We start from the raw sequence: 11,228 nt of genomic DNA on the forward strand, positions 1-11,228 counted from the left end.
CGGAGAAACACCAACAAAAAAAATCACAACATGGGGCAAAATCCACTGAGGCTGCTGAAAACCCAAAACGATCAACGGGCACAAAAATATATGCACTTTACTAACGATAAACATTCACATACAATCACTATGCAAATTTTCTTACAAACAAACTTCACAAAGGCCCATCCTTGAAGGCCCTTACTACAAATTTTACAATTTCATCTTGAGGACCACTTATGGAGATCTCCATTGCATAACAATGAAAAACTATGAACCAACTACCAGAATTTCTTTTTCTACAGGTTGCCTCCACCACAGTTGACTTGAAGATTCTCAAGGCCTTCCAAATAAACAAGTTACCTTAAGAATCAAGGGGATTAAATTGACTGGGTCAAACCCTCTAGAAATCTATCACTAAGGGAAGAGATAAAGTCAAGAGATCATGCAGAAAAGAGATAAGACAAAGAAGTTGGCTCAGACTCTTAAACGGAAAAGATATCACAAGTCAAGTTGGACTCTATCACTCCAAGGAAATAACCTCTATATAAGGAGCCACTCCCCCACAAATTTGGGATGCTCACTCCGTTCACTCTCCACCAATTCTTTAGAGGAACTCTCCTGAGACTAAATTCTTCCATTGTATTGAGCGACATGTGAGGCTACGAGACATTGTAAAATCATCATCTGATATAGTGGATTTTGCCCCCAACAACCCGTGGACGTAAGCTTTTATGCCGAACCACGTAAATTCTTGTGTCTCCCTTTATTTACTTTTATTTGCTTATTTATTATTTATTTCATGGATGAACGCGAAAAATACCGTATCGAAGCCCGAATCACCAACGTCGATAGGGGATGACTCGTTCTTCATTTCCGGTCTATTGATCAATTTTTGGCATTAACAATGGGCTTTTATTTACTTATTTGAATAGTAGATGCAGTGTCTAAAATAAACAAACACACTGATGTAAAGTGTCAATTTGGCCTAATACTCCATTCCAAATTTGAAGAATGATGCCAATATTGGTTCTAAATATTTTCTTACTATTGTTTGATGATCATTCTAGGTCTACCTGGGTTTATTTGATGAAATTAAAGTCTGAAGTTAGGACTACTCATTTCCTTATACAATCATTGACACACAATTCAGAACAAAAGTACAATATGTAAGAAGAGATAATGGCTTAGAATTTAAAATGAAAAATTTTTTCTCCTCAAGAGGAATCATTTATCAAGTCTCATGTGTAGAGACACCTCAACAAAATTCTATAGTTGAAAGAAAACATCAGCACTTACTAAATGTAGCAAGAGCATTAACATTTCAGTCAAATGTACCCTTAACTTTTTTGGGAGAATGTATCCTTACTGCCACTTATCTTATAAATCGTATTCCATCCTCAATCCTAAACAATAAATCTCCACATGAGATCTTTTACAACTCAATTCCATCATACAACCACTTCATGAGGAATTTTCGTTGTTTGGGTTATGCTTCCACTCTTACCCAAAACACAATAAAATTTTCTCCTAGAGCAAGAAAATGTATTTTTGTATAATATCCTTTTGGTACACAAGGATATAAACTTTTTGATATCAAATCTCATACATTTTTTGTTTCCAGAGATGTAATTTTTCTTGAATCTATTTTTCCTTTTCGTTCTCAGTCCATTTCTTCAAATCCTAACTTGCCAATATCTATGGAAAATCATGTTGTTTTTCCTAAATTCATTTCTGATTGTACTGAAAGCTTCACATATTCTAAACCTCTTCAATCTCAAACAAATTTTGTTGATCCAATTACTTCAGACACTATAAATATCTCGTCTGTACATGATGAAATTTATTTTCCACCTCTTAGAAGGTCAAATCGACAGCATAAGACACCTGGATACCTGCAAAGTTATCATTGTAAATTGACTGGTTCTAGCTCTCCTACATTTTTTTAAGATTCTGCTCTATATTCAGGTAACAAATATAACATTTCTGATGTACTATCTTACTCTAAATTGTCTCCATCACATTGAGCCTTTACTATAGCTATATCTTCTGATTTGGAACCTACCTTGTGGCGCCCCCGACCCCCAAGTACGAGAACAAGGGAATCGAGACACCCAGATGATGACAACAAGCCCACGCATCCCAACGATAGTGCCAAGTGTGTGCACATGCAACAGTGTACAATAAACAACGCAGCGGATAATTTAAGTAAGTCAACTAAGTACTAGAATTTTTAATACAAATTTATATAAGTAAAACGTTTAAAAAGAAATTATACAGTAATCCCAAAATAAAATATAATACAAGTCCAACATAAGAACGAGTGATCCTAGATCACTCTTCTAGCGAAGTCGAATCCTCAGGCTCACCCTCAACATCATCTGCATCGAAATCTGCGTTACCATAAATGGTACCGCAGGTAAGTATAAACCAAACAACCCTCGAGAATAAAAATGCATTAATGCCACCAATAATAATGCATGCATATGATGAAATATGCATTATGTCCAAAACATCATTTTTCCTGAAAATGAATATTTTCCACACACGCCAAAATCTCATTTTGGCCCAAAAATAATAAACCGTCATTTTTCCAGAAAATGACCCACACAAAATCATTTTATTCAACACACGCTATTTTCCTAGAAAACAACCCATTAATTCATTATTACCATATGCACCATGATCTCCCCTAGGGACCATCCGCACGTCCTGACTTCGTAGCGATGCCTAGTTCCGTGCCCAGCGCATACGTAGCCAAGCATCCCCTACGCAACGAGCAATGCCCAGTTTCGCGCCCAGCGCGTACGTGGCCAAGTAACCTCTAGCCCCTGCCAGAAGAGGGGCCACAAAGTCAGCACGAGACCATCCCGTTCGATCCCATTGTCTCCCAGCGACAACTCAGGGGACGTCACTCAATATATTCAGCTCCCAAGTGACCAGAGGAGCTCCACCGAGATAATGCCCCATCTCGGTTTGGGGTCGTTATACACACGCACCCAAAATCCATTCTCACATGAAAACTCAATTTTCATAAAATACACATGAACATGAATGCAATTACACGAAAACCCAGTTTTCATTTATAAACATGAACATGCGTGCAAATATGTCATGTACATGAAACAACACAATATCCAACAACCAACAAATCCCAATATACCCAATCACACAAACAACTCCATTCTCCAATCCATCCGACCCCCTTACTCCTCGGACTCAGTCCGGCATAACCAACCAGTTCACAGTAAAAATGAGTTAGTACAAAAATACATTTAAATCATGAAAGTTCTTTGAAAAATTACTTACAGTGCTATATTATAATTTCCGAAGGATCATGAAGGTGCAAAAGGTGGCGGCACAGCAATGTAACAGTGAGAGAATGCACAAGGCCGTGGGTCTCAAAAACCCACTTTTGAACAGGGACAAACCAAGACTCGAAATTGATAGGGTAGGGCTTAGGGATGTCGGTGAAGCAAATGGTGGTGGTCGTTGGCCGTGGGTGGCGGCACAAAGGGTGGTTGAAGACCAAAAAGCCCAAAATGGAAATGTTGATGGTGGAGCTTCACCGGTGACGGATCGAAGCTAAGGATGGGTGCATTGGGTTGCTATAAGGTCAAGGATGAAGTGGTGACGAAATGGTGGCCGGAGGTGGCGCGCGGCGGCGCACGAACACAATAGGTGCCGCGGCTTTGTGTCGTACGTGGGGACAAACGGCGGTGCGAGAGAGGCTGGGATTGAAGGGATGCTGTCGCCAGAGGGTGGGGAAGGTCGTGGGCTGAGTAGTGACGAACACGGGTGGCGCACGGTGGCAGTGGACAAAAAAAAACGCACGGGGAAGAGGGAGAAGGACGTCGCGCGCGGGAAGGAAAAGCAGGGGAAGAAAGGAAAGAAAGAGGAAAGAAAAAGAGAAAAAGAAAAGTGGGGAAAAGAAATGAGGTCCAATCCTCACATCTTGGGTCACAAAAAATAATCCAACGAAAATTATTTCAAAACAGAAAGTTAAATAAAATAATCTAAACGTAATGGTTAAATGAAAATAAAATAATTAAACCCAACAATAAACTAATTTAACATCAAGAGTAATTTAAATGAATAACAATAATTAATATTAAAAAACACACCAAATTAATTTTCACAAATTAATAATCATAAAAATAAACCCACTAAAAATCTGAAAAACTTAAAATAAGAGAACCAATATTTAAATTATTAAAAATATTCCTTCAATTAAAAATATACCAAAATACGGGGTGTTACATACCTTTTATCACCAAGTTGTTAAGCATTCTCATTGGCAAGATGTTATGTCTGCAAAATTATCTGCACTAGAATCTAATAACACTTGGGTTCTTACAACATTCCCTCAAAACAAAATTCTTATAGGTTGCAAGTGAGTCTATAAAATTAAACACAATGTTGATGGTTTTATTGAGGGACATAAGGCAAGACTTGTTGCCAAATGGTATACTCAAAAGGAAGGCTTAGATTTTTTTTTTTTAACTTTCTCACTTGTTGCAAAAATGGTTACAATCATATGTGTGTTGTCTCTTGCTGCCATTCATAATTGGCATTTTTTTTCATTTAGATGTCAATAATGTAATCTTATTAGGGGTGGGCAGCAGGGCCCCGCCCCCACTGCCTCGCCCCGCTTCCACTCCGCCCCCGTTCAACGAGGCGAAGCACCCCGTCCATCAGATTCGAGGGGCGGGTGGCCCCGCCCGTATCTGATCCCCAAAGCGGGGGCGGCATAGGGGTAACCCCCGCCCCACAAATCCCTCGCCCCACCCCGTATTATATATATATATATATATATAAGTATATATATATATATATAATAACCCATAACGAAACGACGCCATTTCATCAATGGCAAAATGGCATCGTTTTATTTTTGTTTAGAATCCCCCCTGGCGAGATTACCCTCCCACTCGATTCTCTCTCTCTCTCTCTCTCTCTTTCTCTCTCTCGCCATCATCGTAGCCGTCGTCGCAGCCTTCCTTGACTTCGTCTTCATCTCCGTCGCCAAAGGTAAGAAACCCTAAATCTACTACAATTTTTTGTGATATTTATTTTATGGAATGGAGATTGGAGGAAAGATGGGGTTTAATCAGAGATGGAAGATGGGATTTGTGAATTGTGTGCTGTGGAGACTTGATTGTGCATGTGGTTCACTGGTTTGAATGGTTGATGAACAATGTGTACAATGTGTTCGTGTGTGAATCTCTCCATGATTGGTTTATTTTTTTCATTTTTTTCGGAATGCCCTAAAATAATTTAGGGGTTTCAAGGGTTTCTATTCACCCTAAATTATTTTAGGGTTTTGGATTAGGGTTCCAATTACTATCAATACTAAATTTTGAGCTATTAAACTGATAGTAATAAACTAATCTTAGGTTAAAAAATATATATATTATACATTCCAATTACTATCAATACTTTCTTAGTTTTTTACCAAAATTATCAATTTACACTTTAAGCTATTAATTAAATTTTGAGGATTTTCATTAATGTGGGATAAGATTTGATCATTAATTGGGTATTTAATTTTTTTTACAACTTTTATAACCCATTTTAATTGGGTATTTAATTTTTTTTACAACTTTTATGGGTATTTCAATTTTTTTACAACTTTTATAACCCATTTTAATTTGGCAATTCATTTTTTTTACAACTTTTATAACTCATTTTAATTGGGTATTTCATTGTTTTTACAACTTTTATGTTTGATCATTGATGTTTGATCTTCCAACTTTCAATATATATGTTAATGCTTGGATGTTAATTGTTTGCTATGTTGCTATGTTTGCTTTAATTTCAAATTTATTGTTTGCTTGAGTTCATGAATATGCCAGCAGTTTCTAGTGCGAGCTCTCATTTTCATGCCCAGGGTACCCCTACCCCTACACCTACCCCTACCCCTGGCCCAACACTTACCCCTACGGCACCTTGCCTAGCCCCCAAGCCCAACAAGAAACCTGATTCTATAGTTTGGGCTCATTTGACCAAATTAGAGGGTGGTGACCCCAATAACCTCCAAACCAAGTGTAACCACTGTGGAAAAATCTATGGATGTCATTATAGTAAACATGGCACCTCACAATTAAAGGTGCACTTAGAAGAGCAATGTAAAAAGAGTCCAATATTAAGATCATTACAAGAGAAGAGCCAATCTAGGCTAGAAATTGGACTTCAAAAAATGGCGGATGGGACTAGTGGGGGTGCAACTTTGAGGGGGTATACTAAGTATGATCCCGATAAGTGTAGAAGACACCTAGCTCGTATGGTCATCATGGACGAGCTACATTTTCAAGTTGTTGATGGGAAAGAGTTCTGAGCGTTTGCTCTCTACTTGGAACCAAGGTTTAATATTCCTTCTCGCCACACGGTTGCAAATGATGTAAAAAAAATATTTTTGGTCTGAAAAAGAGAAGTTGAGGGGTGAATTGGCCGGTCAATTTGTTTGCCTTACCATTGATAATTGGACATCAGTTCAAAATTTTAATTATATGTCTTTAACTATGCATTTTGTTGATTGTAATTGGACATTGCATAAGAAAATTATAAAATTTTATCAAATCACCGATCATAAGGGTAAGACAATTGGGAATGCCTTAGAGGCCGCAATAAAGGAGTGAGGGTTGACCCGAGTTCTTACAATCACAGTTGATAATGCCTCGTCTAATGATGTCGCATTGGGAGACCTAAAGACCTATCTTAAAGAGGCAAATAAGACAATCTTGGGTGGTGAGTGTCTGCATGTGAGATATGTGGCACATATTCTGAATCTTATTGTTACTGATGGTTTGAGGGATCTTCATGACTCGATTGCTCGAGTCAGGACTGCTGTGAGATGGGAGAGATCTTCTCCTTCGAGGTTGGAGAAATTCAAGATTGCTTTAAGATCGGCAAGCCTAACATCCAAGAAGGGTCTTTGTACTGATATGCCTACACAATGGAACTCAACATTTTTTATGTTGGAGGCGGCCCAAGGATATAGGTTGGCATTTGCACTATTTGGTGATAAAGACATCCAATATGTTAAATATTTTGATGATCACGGGGGATTGAAGAAACCCATAGATGATGATTGGAAGATTGTATCTATTTTTGTAGAGTTTTTGAGGCTTTTTTATGATGTCACCACGACGATATCTGAAACTTTGTACCCTACATCCCATCAATTCTGTCAGCAAATATGTAAGATAAAAGAAGAATTAGATGACATGGTCGCGGGTGGTCACTATAGGCTGCGGGAGATGGCATTGGTTATGAGGTCAAAGTACGACAAGTATTGGGGAGATTTTACTAGGGCTAATATTTTGTTATATGTAGCTGTCGTCCTTGACCCGAGGTTTAAGGTGGATGGCATGGTATTTGGATTGGGCTTTGCGTACGGGCAAGCATGGGCGGAGCTTATTGCAGCAGGGGTTCGGGAAACCCTTAGTAGATTATTTGATGAGTTTACCGTCCTGCGGGGTGGTAATATTGAGGCACCTACACCTACCCCCACACCGGTTCAAGAAGTCGATAGTGGAAAAAGACGTAGATTGGACTGAGGTGAGAGGTTTGAGAAGACCCCCTTAATGCGGAGTTATGTAAAGGCTCAGTCAGAGGTAGACAAATACTTAGCAGCGGAGGTAATACCATTTTCACGAGACTTCGATATATTAAGTTGGTTGAAGGTGAATGTCGTGAAGTATCCCATCCTTGGAGAGATAGCCCGCAGTTTTTTGGCTATCCCTGTTAGCACCGTAGCCTCAGAGTCGGCCTTTAGCACTGGAGGGCGTGTATTGGATTCATTTCGGAGTTCATTAGCTCGTACCACTGTGGAGGCTTTGATTTGCACGCAGAATTGGATCAAAGGAACTCCAATTCATATTCCGAATGTTCTTGAGTATGAGGAGGCCGTCGTCGAGGAGGAGAGTGGCGATCAGCCTGGATCTGGTATTTATTTTAAGTTCATTTTCTAATTTCTTATTAATTTATTTATTTTCATTTAATTGATATTCATTAATTTCATTTCAAATTTTATTATTATAGTGATACATGAGACGGCGTCTACGGCTACTTCCGATGCAGTATGATTTTGTATTGGACCCACCATTGCCATGGTTTGCACAATTTGTCCTTTATTTGTTTTTTGTATTTATAATTTTATATCTTATTTTAGTATCTAATTATTTTGCCTGTATGTTTTTTAGCTTTTATATTCTCAATATACATATGCCTAATCCTAATGACCGATCTATGCTCATCTGCCTCATCTTCATCTCAAATTCCAATTGCCCAATCCCAATCTCATCTTGGTTAGTACTTTTAATATTTTGTATTTTAATTTTTTAAATTTTTGTTTCATTTTATAACTTTATAATTCTAATTTGTTTTATTTTTAACTTATTAATATTTCAGTCTTTCAAGTTTTATAACTTATTAACGTTTATGATCTTGATTTTTAGTCTCACAGCAGTCGACACAACTCACCACTCAATGAACTTACCGCCACAGCGCCATCCCAAATTGATCAAATTGAAAAGTTATGAGTTATAATTGTTAATTTACAATTAAGTGTAATGTTGCTACAATAGTTAATAGTACAATTATTAATATTTAATATTTTTAGAGGAGTTTGTAATATTGTAATAGTTTAAGTTTATTAGTTCTCTTAGACTCTTAATTTGTATAATTGTAAATTGTAATTTGTAATAGTTTAGTGTCTTAGTGATGATTATTACTTAATTAGTTAATAGTTGAAATTTAGTATATAGTTAATAGTTCTATCTATATTTATGTATATATTTTTTCAATTTTTAAATATATTTACTTTTTTAGTTAAATTTTGGGCCCAAAGTGGCCCAAAATGGATTATGGGCCCAAAGTGGCCCAAAAATAGATTATGTGTCATTTAGGGCCCAGAAAAATGAGCTGGGCCTAAGGCCCAGTAGGGACACGAGGGGGCAGACAGATGGGGGTCCACCCCCACACCCTGACGAAAGGACGGGGTACCCCGTTCCCACATGGGCAGGGTCAGAGTAAGGGAAAAATTTTGACACCCCCACCCATGCGAGGGCAGGGGGCGGGTAGCACCCATAATTCTTATATGGAAGAGGGCTCGTTTGAAGAGTGAGATGAGATGAGAATTTTGTGAATGGTAGTAAAATAGTTTGTGAATAGTAGTGAGAAGTTTGAGTTGAGTATTTTTTTAAGTTTTGAGAAAGGAAAGAGAAAAAGTTGAATAAAAAATATTATAAAGTTAAAATATTGTAAGAATATAGTCTTATAATATTATTTTTGTTCGGGATTTAAAAAAGTTGGAATTTTTTTATTATTATTTAAAAATTTGAAAAAATTGTAATGATTAATTTGAAAAAGTTTTAATGATTAGTTTGAAAATTTTGTATTTGAATTATATTTGAAAATAAGATGAGATGAGATAAAAAATTTATGTCTCATACCATGCCCCAAACTTGCCCGAAATTTACATGAAAACACCTCCTTGTTATCTTAGTAAGGGGGACACAAGACTATGCAAACTACAAAATTCTTGTATGGATTGAAACAAGCATCTAAGCAATGGAATTAGAAATTTACATATGTTTTGTTTGACATTGGTTTCTCACAATCTAAGGCAGACTACTTATTGTTCACTAAAAGGGAAGGCAACTCATTTGTGGCCTTATTGGTTTATATGGATGGTATTCTTCTTGCTATTAGTGACTTATCTTCTATTGATTTTGTAAAAGCATCCTTAAGTGCTTAATTTAAATTGAAAGACTTGGATCCTGCCAAGGTTTTTCTTGGGATGGAGATTGCACGTTCACAGAAAGGTATTTCTTTGTTTCAAAGAAAATATACTCTTGAGTTGATTTCAATCATGTTTTACTTGCTGCTAAGCCAATCCTTTTTTCTGTGGATACTCATTCCAAATTATCGAAAGATGAATGTGAGTTAGTTTCATATATTTCTGCTTATAGAAGATTAATTGGTAGATTACTTTATCTTTCTCATACTATATCAGATATCACATATCCAGTCCATCATCTAAGTCAATTTCTCCACAATCCTAATGTACCACATCTACAAGTTGCTTTAAGAATTCTTAGATATCTCAGCTTAGCACCTGGTCAGGGTTTGTTTTTCCCAGCTTCTTCTGATGTTCACATCAAGGCTTTTTTAGACTCGGATTGGGCTAGTTGCCCTAATACTCGTCGTTTAATCAGTGGCTATTATATTGTTATTGGTGAATCACTTGTTTCTTGAAAATCCACGAAACAACATACATTTTCTCGATCCTCTGTAAAAGCTGAATATAAGTCAATGGCCTATACAGCTTGTCAAATAACTTGGATTCGTGCCTTGCTTGTTGATCTTCATCAACTTCATCCTCAACCAGCACTTCTCTTTTGTGATAACCAAGTTGCACTTTTCATAGCAACTAATCTAGTTTATCATGAATGTACTAAACACATTGAGTTAAATTGTCATTTAGTGCGTGAAAAACTACAAGAAGGGTCCTTAACTACCTTAATTTACATGTTGCTACAGTTCACCAAGTTGCTAATTTGATGACCAGGCCTTTATGTTCTAAGCTTTTTCAGTCCTTGTTATCCAAAATGAATGTGCATAATATATAGACATCATCTTGAGAGGGACTATTACATATGTAATATATTTATATGTGATGTGTACAGGTGTTAGATGTATGATGTGTAATTTTCTCATTGGTTACCACCCTGTTTCTTTGCATATATAAACAGACTTTCTTGTAAAAGAATAATAAAGAATAAAAGTGAATTCTTCCTCTCCGAGCCAAGATCTTCTTACAACTTTTCTCTTCTCTGTTTTAATACATGATGCATGCAGTTTCCTCGGTTTGTCTATATATATTCATGGTTCAGATCATCGATAATTGTGGTTTCTAGAATTAATCTTGTAGGGGCTTATAAGAAATTAAGGGAGGGACCATGCATGCATACATCCAGCCATGAAAATTACATAGTTTAGGGGAAAAATGAAAAGAAAAAAATGGAGGAAAATTATCTGCCCCTGGTCTTGTGTTGCCTAAAATGATGTTCTAGAATCTCTATGCAATGCATGGTCTACTTTTATGCACAGATCATCCGAGTATTTTTCTTATTACTTCATCCAATATAACATGATCATGTCATATATATGTGTTACGCACGTACCTATCTCTCGGCCTAGCAAGTTGTGATTGAAGTTTATAAATTTTCATTGTGAAAGTTGTT

The sequence above is a fragment of the Juglans microcarpa x Juglans regia genome, chromosome 7D, assembly GCF_004785595.1.
Source record: "Juglans microcarpa x Juglans regia isolate MS1-56 chromosome 7D, Jm3101_v1.0, whole genome shotgun sequence".
NCBI lineage: Eukaryota > Viridiplantae > Streptophyta > Magnoliopsida > Fagales > Juglandaceae > Juglans > Juglans microcarpa x Juglans regia.